General features: G+C 52.9%; 1 long non-coding RNA gene across 1 annotated transcript; it reads left to right on the top strand.

Annotated features, from left to right (window-relative positions):
• The first annotated feature begins 8,305 nt into the window (after positions 1-8,305).
• LOC108389815 (uncharacterized) lies at positions 8,306-11,748 on the top strand. The gene is made up of 3 exons (XR_001851368.3): positions 8,306-8,491; positions 9,238-9,401; positions 11,309-11,748. It is a non-coding gene; the product is annotated as an uncharacterized lncRNA (long non-coding RNA).
• Positions 11,749-12,119: the final 371 nt, after the last annotated feature.

The following is a 12,119-nucleotide window of genomic DNA, read 5'->3' as shown; positions in this document are numbered from 1 at the left end:
GTAACAGGTGTTGGAATTCGAGTGGGTCCCCTCGAAGCATGCCCTCCCCCAGCCCCGGCCCCCAGCTGGGGAGGCGGCCACAAGAATCAGGCAGAGGAGGATGGAGGGAAATCATCTTTGTTTCTGGCATGGCCGTTGGAGAAGGGGGACCCAGGGGCTGCCAAACGGTCTTGCTCATATTCCCAGACTTGGGGCCAGAGCTGCCTGGCTCGGTTTATCATGCAGTGGGGCAGGGGGCCAGGAGCTGCCCCCTCTGCAGGCTGCCCCTTTTGCCAGGGGGTGCAGAGGCACCCATGTCCACTTCCTTCCCTCCTGCTAGGCTGATGCCCACCCTGTAGGCTGATGTCCTAACCCCTGGCACTGGTGAACACGAGCCTCACCTGGCTGAAGGGACTTTGCATGTAGGATTAAGTCAAGGACCTGGATAGGGAGATTGCCCTGGCTGGCCCACTGCCATCCCAAAGGTCAGAGAGAGGAGGTGGGTGAAGATGGGAGCTGAGCTCAGCGGGAAGAGGCTGCGGGCTGAGGGATGCAGCCAGCTCCCAGAGGCTGGAGAAAGCAGGGAACTCCTCCCTCTGGGTCCTCTCCGTGTTGTTTTAAGCTACAACTTGTTACAGTAACTGTAACTTTGCAGTAACTTGTTACAGTAACTGTAAGAACCTAGAAGGAAAATGATGACTGATCAGCCTCAGCAGCCCCACCTGGAGAGGGGGGACGGGGTGGGAGGTGGAGAGGCCACGGCTGTTGTCCAGACACCTCCGTGTGGAGGAAGAAATGAGTGATGGACGGGCATTACCTCTTACCGACCAGGCCTGGGAGAAGGGGTCCGACTGTTCAAACAGAAGGAAACATAGGTGCGGAGTGCGCGGTTCCTGGCTCAAGTGCAGCAGGGGACCTGTGTCTGGTGGCACGGTTCTGGCCTTCATCGTGGCCACACGAATGACGTCCCCCAAGCAGAGGGATTAGGGACTGGGGAAGAGGCGCGGTGATCTGGTCACAAGGTCACTCAGCCTCGATAACGGGCTCTGAGCTGTGCGTCCAGATACTGACCGTTCATTATTCGTGCTGACCTATTGATGCCTCTTGATGGGGTGAGTCAGTTCACACCATGAGGGCTTCTGCTGCCAAGTGAACAGCGCATTTTGTTTTCCCATTTGGCAAGGACAGCAGGACATGGAGACCGAGTTCAACCCGGTGGCCCGGCATGACCCTGCTGGTCATCCCCCGCCCCCCACCTTCTCGATGCCACTTGCATCAGCCCCTGGTCTGCCTGTAGGTGGGGCTCGTGCTCCGCTCAGGTGATGACGTCACCTCCGGCATGGGCTATTTTAATCCACTTGTTTATAGGACAAATACTTGACGGAAGCCTGCAGTGGGTGGTGAGGATAGAGCAGTCGCCCAAGCGCACGAGCTGGCGGCCTCGTACGCACAGTCAGGGGACTGAGTTCAGCTCCCCAGCTGCCGTGGTGCGGCCGGGAGTGGGTGTGGGAACCCAAAGCTGGGCCCGAGTCTCCTTGCAGCCTTAGCCCCTGCTGGCCCTGCGTGTGAGGTGTGGCCCTCTGCGGCGGGAGTTGCTGACGCTGCCTCCCTTCACCCTGCGTGATGGCCGTGGCCCCTACACGGGCCGCCCTGCAGGAATTGGAAAGGTGACGGTCAGTGTGTGAATTCTGTGCAGGGCAGCCTCTGCCCCACTGTTCCTGCCTCCCTGCCTCCCTGCCTCTCACCTGGGTGCTAATCAGCTACCGAATGACTGTTTGACCTTTTCTTGGAGGGACCCTGAGGGTCCAGGGGTTGGCCTTCAGTTATTAAAGAGATTAAGTGTAAAGAGTAGTTCCCGGTGCAGAAAGCATCGGAGACCCTCCGTGTGTGGTCCCTGCCCCGGCTCCTGCCCCCAGAGCAGGGGCACTTGGAGTCACTTGGGATGTTAAAAGACAGATTCTAACTCGGTGGGTCTGGGGCAGGGCTCGGGAATCTGTGCTTGGTAACAGGCTCTGGGCTGATGCTCACACTGGCCTGGGGACCCCACTCTGAGCAGTAAAGTCCTGGGGAGACTGATGCTGGAAATGTCACGCTGGCCGGTGTACCTCTTCCTCTTTCTGACCCTGGGACCCGGGATGTAGCTGGTGCAAAATAGGTGCTCAATAGACATTTGTGCTGGACGGGGCTGTTTGATGCTGGGAGCTGGCAAGCTTGGTCCTGTTTCCAGCGGTGGAGCAGATCCTGCCTCCCTGTGGATGGGGGGCTCCTGCCCGTTTGGAGGTGGGGACGCTCACTCCCGGCGGGAGCCTTCAGAGGCGCGGCGAGTGCTGGTCTCCCCCCCTTGTCCCTGCTGGCCCCTCCTGCTCCTCTGCTCCCCGGGGTGCAACCAGCCCAGGTGTTCATGCTGACTCTGCTCCTGCCATTCTGAGTGGGTCTGAAAAAGTGACTTAGCTTTTTCTAAGTCAGTTTCTTTATCTTTAAAATGCTGCTGCTGGTCTCTCAGGGTTGCCATGGGGATAATGGGGGCGATGCGCTAAGCAGGGGTTGGGTGCGAAGTACCCTCTTTATGTATCAGCAGTTTGCCTGAATGCCCTGCCCGCCATCCATCGTTACTCAGGCAATTCCAGGCTCAGGAATCAGCTTGAACATCACCTGTCTCCTGGGCCGGCTCAGGGGAGATCACCCTTGCCAGGCATCAGAGGAAGAATATGACATCCTGCAATTCCCTGACACTACTAGGAAGGATAATTTTCCTGGCAACCTCCTATGCATTCTTCAAGACCCAACTCAAATTGCCGCTTCCTTCTACCTCCATGCATGAGGTCCTCTGAATTTCCCAGCCTCACTCTGGCCAAGTTTAGAGCTCACATGCCCATATTCCCCACTGTACCAAAAGCCCCTGGAGAGCAGACACTGGGCTGTTGAACTTGACTCCCTGGGGCCTTTCCTAGGCTTTAGCACACAGTAGTTGCTCAGTAAATGTTTGAATAAATGGATGTTGCTTTGTGACTTTTACATTCTACTTGAAGGGTACCAACTAGATCCCCTTCTCTTTATGCATCTTCTGCTGATTAATTTGTCCCTGTCATGTCCCTCTGCCTCCGGACATGCCCACACTCTAGGCCTCTCCAGACTCAGCCCCTGGCATCCTCCTAATGTGCTCATGCAGATAGAGGCCTAAAGCCTGTGGCTGGGATTGATTTTTGTCTTCATGATTTAGGCTGTGATTGATTTTCTCAGGTAGGGGCTTTGCACTTAATGAAGTGAGGGCTGCTCAGCTCCATCCAGACAGGATTACGTGCAAGGACAATTACCCTTCTGGTGACAGCTTCTCTCTTTTTAAAATATATATAATGCGATGAAAATAACTCAGCCGATGAGGCGAGCTGCGATATGAACTGGGTGGTGACACAAGTGGGCTGCTTGCAATTTTCCCACTGCTGGGGGAAGAAGACATTGTTAAAAAGATTAGTTCATCATTATTATTTTTTTTGTAAACTTGGAGGAAATGTACAGTGTTGACTTAGAGTAAAAGGATGAAGCATTTCACTTAGCAGGAGAATGTTTTAGATCTGTTTTTCTGTCGCTGAAGCCTAAAGGTCTGCAGAGAGAGACTGAGACTCCTTCGCAGGATATAAGGCTCTGCCTTGGGATGAAGGTGTGCAGCCCACCTCCCGTCCCGCGGCCCTGTGGGTTTCCCAGGGCTGCCCCTGCCCCCTTCCAGGCTCACCTCAACTGCCTTGATGTGGGCTCAGCCACTCTGGCCTGGCATTTTATTAGATCTTCAAGTTGGCATGCAGTATAAATGAGTATTGCTAGTATTGTTCTTTTTCCAGAAACACGGAGGAGACCAGCTCTTAGATGAGATGACATCCTCATCTGATACCTGATGAAGGGCTAGTGTCCCTTGGAGATGTTTTCTATTTGAAGCTGGTCCCTAGGCTCATTTCTCTTAAGAGGCTCAGATAGGGTGACCATTCGTCTCATTTGCTGGCCATCATCTAGGTGTCAGTCCTGAAAGCCCACATCCCAGAAAACCCTCAGTCCCAGGTGATCTGGGACAGGGACCACAGGAGACGTGGACCAGCTCCTGAAAGAGGGGAAGGGAAGCTAGGGGGGCTGGAGGGAGGGAGGGGCCCAGTGCAGGTGTCTCTCTGACCAACAGGAAAGGAAGACAGGACTGGCAGAAGGCAGCCCCCTTTCTTTGCTCTGAAGTGCATCGATGAAACAGCCAGCACCCTCAGAACATAATGTGAATTTTAAAGAACTCAGGTTTTGTAGGACTGTATGGTCCAGAGTGAACAGCACACGTCAATGCACCATCCAGAGCTGTGGGTTTAAGTGTCAAGAGAGGCACTGAAGGGCTCTAGACTCAGACCCCACCTCGGGGCCTGGGAGCCTGCTGCTGGGTCTGGTTCCCTGTCTTCCATGTTTCTAGAAACGGGAGGCTGGGCCCAGAATAGCTGTGAGTCAGGGTCACGGACCCTCTTGGTGTGTCTGGGACGGAGGAATTCCTGGGAAGCAATTGCACTCGGGGGGCTAAAACAGGAAAATGTTGGGCAAACAGGGCCAAGCTGGTCGCTCTGTGAACGTCCTGATTGTTTTTAGAGACTAGGACACAGACGGCCAGAGAGGTTCCCAGTCATCTGATGACCAAACCTGGGCTCCTGCCAGTGTCCCTCTGGGGAGGGGGTGGGGCCTGATCCTGTGGCTACTGGGGTGATGTGCGGGGCTTCCAGAGCCAGGCGGCATCTGGGCCAGCGTGAGGCCATCGTGTGCTGCTCGGCACGCACCCCTGATGACCTGGCCACGCGTGGGTTTCACTGTGGGCTGCCGGCAGGCTTCCGGCTCCCCGTCACCCATCTGCCCTCCTGCTGCCCATTTCCCATGTACCCAAGGCGTCAGGGAGCATTTGGTGTTCTGAGCTTGAGATAATGGCTCTGTTACCAACTTTCTTAAAATGAGAATCCCGAGGACAGAGTGGCCTGTGGTACGGTTGAGAGCGTTTGAGGAGATTGCACCAATCGGAGCCCTAATTAATGTTTGTTTTATGATGTTCCAGGGAATGATTGCTCGATAAGATAATGCAAATAGAACTAAAAAAAAAGCGTATGTTCAATTTAAACAGTGGGTACAAACAGACGTGTTGGAAAGTAGCCTGTTGGAAGACGTTATTATAAGAAACGATATTGCTCCTCCCGCAATCTGTGCTTGGTAATCATCTCATTAACTGTAAACAGACTCCACTGGGTGTCTGGTTCCCAGCTCTCTGTAAGAACATAGGGCCGAAGAGGGAAAGCCCTTCAGGCCCAGATGATCCTGGGAGCCGACTTCCTGGGGACATGTCCAGAGGCGTCCAGGCTGCTGGGCCAGCTGGGTGGGGCTGGTGGGAATCTCTGGATCAGGTCTGGGTTGTCAGGGTCTCCGGCTGAGTGCAGACCAGAGCCTCACATGGGGAAGGGGCCGAGGGAGAAGCCCCGCCTGGAGCACCTCTTTACTGTGGGGAACAGATGCATTAACGTGTCCTGTTACTCCCAAACAAGTGCCACAGCCTTGCTTGTTTAAAATAACACACATAGGTTACCTTCCAGTTCTGGAGATCAGAACTGGTCTCCCCGGGCAGCAGTTGAGGCGTCGGCAGGGCTGGTTCCTTCTGGGGGCCACAGGGAGAGGTGTTTCCTTGCTTTCCAGCCCCAGAGGCCCCTGTATCTTGGCCCGTGGTCCTCCTTCCAGGGTCAGGGCGAGCAGCGGCCGTGCCCCCCTTGCTGGTACTGCCTTCTCTCTGCCCCAGTAAAGGATCCTCATGCTGACAGGGCCCACCTGGGTCACCCGGGACAACCTCCCCATCTCCAGGTCAGCTGATTCACACCCTAATTCTGTCTACAGCCTTCCTTCCCTTCACCATGGCTAGAACCTGGTGTATTCACAGGTTTTGGGGATCAGGGTGTTTGTGGATATCATTAGGGGGCCTTTATTCTGCTTCCCACAGATGGTGAATGCATTTTGCCTTAGAACATAACTAGTTTGCTTTAGCTATTTTGTACTTTTTAAGAAAAGAGGCCCAGAAGGTTCTGGAACTTGGGGATTTTAAGTTTTTTGTCTCCTCAGCGTTCCACCCTGGGCTCTGCTTACTCGGCCTTTCTGATCAGTGGGTCACTGTTCTCTCAACAGTGGAGCTGCTCGCCCTACCCGGGTTACCCTGGGGAGACAAAACAAGAGACAGACATGGGAATGTGGCAGGAAGTATTGGTGTTGTGCTGTGAACTGAGATTGTACTCCCCAAGCTTCTGGTGCAGAGAAGTTTTAATGCACTGTCCCCAGAGCCCAAGCTCCAGCTGCTATGCAGAAGGAGCATGCCCACAGGTCTCTGGAATGTTCTTTCCATCTGCCGGGGCCAATCCCACCCCAGCAGGCGCAGAAGAGGTTGAGCCTTTTAGAGAAAAGCCTACCCTTCCTAGAGCCTCGGGGTGGAAGGTGAGACTTGCCCTCATGCACATTAGCTTTCTGGCCTGGACACTGCCCACCTGGGTGTTGGCTGGAGTCAAGGCCACAGCTGTCTGTCCCACTGTTCTAGGGGCTACTGGAGCTGCCACCTGAGTTTTGACAAATGCACACACCTGTGTAACTCGAACCCTTGTCAAGAGACAGAATGTCACCATCACCTGGGAAAGTTCCCTCCTTCCCCTGCCCCGTGCATCCCCTCTGGAGCCAGTGGCTGGAGTTTGCAAGGCCATAGATTAGGTGCACCTGTTCGAACCTCAGGCACTGAGCCATCTGGTCTCTACTCTTGTTCCCAGCTTCTGTCGCCCACTGTCAGGTGCTGCGTGGATCTGCAGTTCATTGCGTTGTGTGAATTTGCCACCGTGTGTTTATCTGCTCTCCTGTAGATGGATTACTTGTCTGTTTCCAGTTTTGGTTGCTGTGAATAAAGCTGCTACGAGCATGCTGGTGGAAAAATAAAAAGGCATGAGTTTGCTTGGTTCCCTGTGTTCACTCACATACTCCTTGGCTCCTGGAAAAGCCCTGGAAGTACCCACGGAGTGACAGCCTTTGTAAAGGGGGCCCTCGTGCTGGGATTCGGGGTACCCACCAAGGCACATCCTCTGAGGGTCGCGTCCCCGCACGGGGGTCTGACCACCTGTGCTCACCCCCCAGTTTGTGTCCTGTCTCCTTCCGTTGGCTCCTGGCCTCGCCTGTGTTTGCTCCTGTATTTATGAGCCCTAGAATTGCCGCTTCCGGCACACTATTTACTTAACAATATAACAGTAATTGTAGGATAATTGTACTGTGCTGAAGGAACAGCCAGGGTCTGTGCTGTAAGTAGATATTAAAAACCAGGGTTTATGGGTTCTGCTACTGGGAAGATTTGTAGCCTTAATATTGTATTATGTAACTCATCATTTCCAGTTCAGAACAGGCTGGAACTCATACCGAGACCCTCAGCCCTGATGGAAATCAGGGATTAGGAAGGAACAGCAAGCCACATGGCTTCTCCCCTGCCGGCTACGGTCTGTAGATTCAAGCCTCCTTCCTCCTGCCTGGGAAGAGGGAGATGAGGACGGGCCTCATGGCACCGTCCCCTCTTTCTGGCCTCTGCAGCCCCATTTATACGGGTCAGCAGGGCATCAAGAGCCCTTTCTGATGACAACCTGCAGGGGTAGCACCAGCCGGCCCCGACACTTCTGGCCCACACCAAGCCCTGGGCATCTGCAAAGGGCTTCCTGAGCTGACATCCTTTCCAGCTTGTTCCTGGGTGTAAGTGCCAGAGCTGAAAGGGTCTAGTGGGCCACTGAGCAGGCCCTCCCCCTAGCTATGCTTTAACCAAAGACACTCAGCTCCAGAGGATGGTGGCAGCACTGGGCCCCCTCTCTGCTAGGCGCGTGCTGACGGGCTGGGCAAGGCCAGTGGCTGTCCTCTGTTCTCTCTGCCGTATGGCATGGCCAGCTGCATGTGCAAGCCATTGCCAGCCCAAACCCAGCCAGAGAAGAGGGCCAGAGGCAGCCAGGGTGGGCACCAGACCTGGCTCACTGGCACCAAGAAAAGAGAACGGGGTGGCGGATGGCCCAGGTGAAAGGCACCTGCCGGGCCCCAGGTGCTGCAGAGGAGAACAAGTGACGTCAGCCTTTGGGAGCGAGGGTGGAACTCGGAGTCACAGAGGGGCTCAGAGAAGGTGCCTTGGCCTGGGAATCTCCACAGCCGGGTGTTTTTTGCCTCTAGAATTTTGAATGCTTGGGTCTTTTACCAGAAGGACAGTACTGGGGAGGCCTGAAGAATTATGCATTTTCTCTTTGACCCTCTCACTTTTCCTAACGCAGCGGGAAGGCAGCCCTGGACCCCCGCCTGCTCTGCCACGGCCGTGCTCTGACATCTCGTCTCTGCCGAGAGGGCCACTGAGGGGAGCCGCAGGCCTGTGCAGATGACCCAGGGCTCGAGGGCGCTTTCTGAATGGCAGCGTTGATGTCGTAGGAACCGCATGACTGGATTTGTGGACTTTTCCCTGCAAGTTATCTGGGTAGGAAACCCAAGTCCATATCAAGTCCAGTGAGTGGTCACTACTCTGGATGACAGTCGCCCACACCCACAGTCCCTACCCAGCAGCCACACCTGGTTAGGGCTGCTCAGTGACTTCTCGTTGATCGTCACCGATGTACACTTGATTTGACACTTGCTTAAAGGCACATTATACTGCAGTACAACAGTCTGAAAATGGTCCACACTTTTTTCTTAATGAGCATGCTGAATCCTGGTACGAGTCAGGGTGACAGGTGATCCTGATGGCTGCCTAGTGGGGGCGTAGTTGGCAGCTTCAAGGGACTTCTGAAAGTTCGTATTCTTTGAGCAGTTACTGAATTTCCCGGAGTCTACCCTAAGGAAATGGTAAAATATAAATACAAAGATGTATGTTCCAGGATGTCCATCATTGCAATGTCAAATAAAGTTTTTAAAAGCCTACATGCTCAGCAATTAAGAAAAAAAAAGCAATACCAATACGTCTTTGCTAGCATGAGTATAAACAGAGAGAAGGTGATACCGAGGGAGGATCGCTGAGGACATGACCAGCTCGAGCCCTCGTTTGGGGTGGGGAAGAAAAGCAGGGCAGATAACACTTTGGAAACAGCTCAGCAGTTTCTTATAAAGTCAGTTACATATTTATCCTATGACTTGGTTATACAACTAGGTTTTACCCAAGAGGAATAATGTATGTCCACCCAAAGACATGTACATGACTAATGTCCATATCTGCTTTATTTATTATAGGCAAAAACTGGAAATAACCCAAATGGCCATAACAGGAACACGGATGAACAAACGGTGGTGTAGTGACACAACAGAACCCCTCAGCGATGAACAGGAACCACAGTGACGAGGGTGAAGCAGTATCCGTATCCGCACACGGGCGCCGCCTGCAGCCACTACGCTGGGTAAACGAAGATGCACACAAGGGATACATACCGCGTGATACCGTTTGCATGAAGTTCTGGGACAAGTGAAAGGATCAGAGCAGAGGTTGCCTTTGGGGGTGTTTACTGGGAAACTATCCTGGTGATGTCAGTGTTGTCTATCTTGGAAAGGGTGTGTGTGACGTGGGCACGTACATTTGCCAAAACTTGTGAAATAGTCCCCTTAGGATCTGTGCAATCCATAGCATGTGAATTTTACCTGAAAAAAAAAAATACCTTCTAAGTGCATCTTGAACCACAGAGAGCTGGCTTGCTTATTTCAGTGGTGTGGGTTAGCCTATTGCTAGAACTATTTTCTCTTTATTCCAATGTTGAGCACGGGAGTAAATACATCAAGGCTAATGGGAGCCGAATCTCTCAGCGATGGGGAAGGGAATTACAAATATGGACAGAAGGAAGATTGAAATGGAGCTTGTGCATTGGAATAGGAGTTATCAGAGCAAATTTATCTCTGTGTGTGTGTGTGTAGAGATCCAAACATATATACACATAATATATACATATGTATATGCACACATACAGAAGGAGTATATATAGATACATGCATTTCTCTATATTTATATCATAGAGATTTATATAAATACATGTATGTCCATTCCATCTTCCTTCTGGTTCCTTCTTCTCTTCTTTGTCTTCTCCCCCTCCCCTCATCCCCCTTCCTCTTCTCTTATTGTTTATCTCTCCATCATGTATCTGTTTACCATCATCATCGCCATCATCATCCCTCCCTTCCCTGTCAGTTATCTATTTTCCTATCACCTCTCTAATGTATCATCTATTATCTATCGCTTAGCTCTACCTAGAGAGCTCCGAGGTGGTGACACCCCGGTTTCAATGAGCACGCCTTCCTTAGAGCCCAGGCTGTGGCTTCTAATACCGTTTTCCTTCCAAAGGAACCAGGGGTCCTTGGGGAAAAGGCTGATCTCAGGCCCCAGGCAGGGAAAGCACAGGGCGAGTCTGGAATGTCTTGGTGCCCCAGAAAATAACAAAGTGTCCAAACAGCAATGGGCTGTGAGCATGACACGGGGTTGGCTCGTGGGGGCTGCCGCAGGCCACATCTGGGACAATCTGGGCACCAGAAGACGTGACAAGAGTAATGGAGTTCAGTCCGTTGAATAAAATAAAAGCAATGAAAACGTAGTGATACCAATCAATCAATCAGTAAACTGGGGAGAGGGGAAAGCTCTCCTTACCTTAGAATTCCCCCAAATGAAGGGTTTGGAAAGCCATTGATGGTGCTGAAGCTGGAGGGTGAAGGTTCCATGAGTGTGATATTTGTGGAATCAGAACATCTGCCTGCACCTTACTTATTAGTTATGACGGGAAGAAGGGTCATTTGACAGTGGCGGGAACTCGAGCAGAGGTCCAAGGCCTGCGCCGGTGTGGGATGCGCTGTGTCTCCTGACATGGCATCACCTCATGCAGCCCTGCTAAAGCCCATCACCTGGCCCTGCTCATGAGCAAGCACAGAGCAGACAGCGGACCTTCTCAAAGTCACAGCTTTTTCTCTCTAGATGTGTCAAGGTCAAGAAGAGAAAGAAACATAAGGGACTGTTTTGGACTGAAGAAACCCAAAGGGACAGGGAAAGGAGGGCCCCTGGGTTGGGGGGGAGAGAGGCTGTGACAGGTCCCCCAGGCCATCTGGGGGAAAGTGCACTTGTGCTGGTGGCCAGTGGGCCGGATGGCATCAAGGTCCAAGCTCCTGGTTTTGGTAACCGGGCCACGGCTTTGGAAGACTGGTCTCTTCTTCCCGTTCGGAAGGGAGAAGGCGCGACGGCAGTGTGAGTGGCTCAGAATGTGAGCGATTAGTTAATCTGGGCAAAGGCTCCCTGGGTGTCCCTTGGACCATTCTTGTGTCTTTTCTGCAGGGTTGAAATCACAACCGAATAAAAGGTTTGGATGGATGACGCTGGCTGAGTGAACTTCTGTATGTGACATCATTGGCGCAAGATGGATGTGCCCTGCAGACCCACTCCCACCGGTCTCAGAAAAATGAGAAACGTGAGGAGCACATCCAGACTGAATGGAATAGACGTCTGGTGGTGGTGAGCCGAACAAAACGTGTCCGGATGCGCCAGAATCAAGTCTGTGCTGAGAGCAGGTGTGGGCCTTGCCTCTGGCGAGTGTCAGAGCAGCTGAGATGGCTTTCTGGAGCAGGTGGCCTTGCAAATTGCCAAAGACCAGGATGCCTGGGCACTGCCAGCTGAGTGTGAGGAGGGCTGGCAGCCGCCTTTGAGGGGACAGTCTGCTCAGTGTTAGATTCCAAGCTGTCCTCTGCACTAACGTTTTCCTCCAATTTACCCTCCTGTGTGGAGGGAAGCAGGAAACATGGGGCTCAGCCTGAATGCCCTGGGCAGGCAGGTAACTGGCTGCGCTTTACACTGTTTCCCATTTCCCAGGATGTTAATGCAAATCTGAGAGATAGTCTCCCCAGGCTCCTGCGGCTGTGGGGGGGCACCTGCCATTGTTCTGTGTGCCTTTTATCCCTTTTATAACCCCTTTAGTTACTGATCTGGTGACTCTGAGATCCACCAAAAGCAGAGATTTTAGAAGCTCCTAGAAGGACGGGAGGAAAGCAAGTTCTGGAAGGCAGGCAGCAGCTCGGACTAGGCTGGGGGGCAACAGGTTCTGCCTGGCCTGGATGCCTGGTGGGTCTGGGCTTGGAAATGTGGGGACAAA

The sequence above is a fragment of the Manis javanica genome, chromosome 4, assembly GCF_040802235.1.
Source record: "Manis javanica isolate MJ-LG chromosome 4, MJ_LKY, whole genome shotgun sequence".
Lineage (NCBI taxonomy): Eukaryota > Metazoa > Chordata > Mammalia > Pholidota > Manidae > Manis > Manis javanica.
This window is presented reverse-complemented; position numbering and strand designations above follow the sequence as displayed.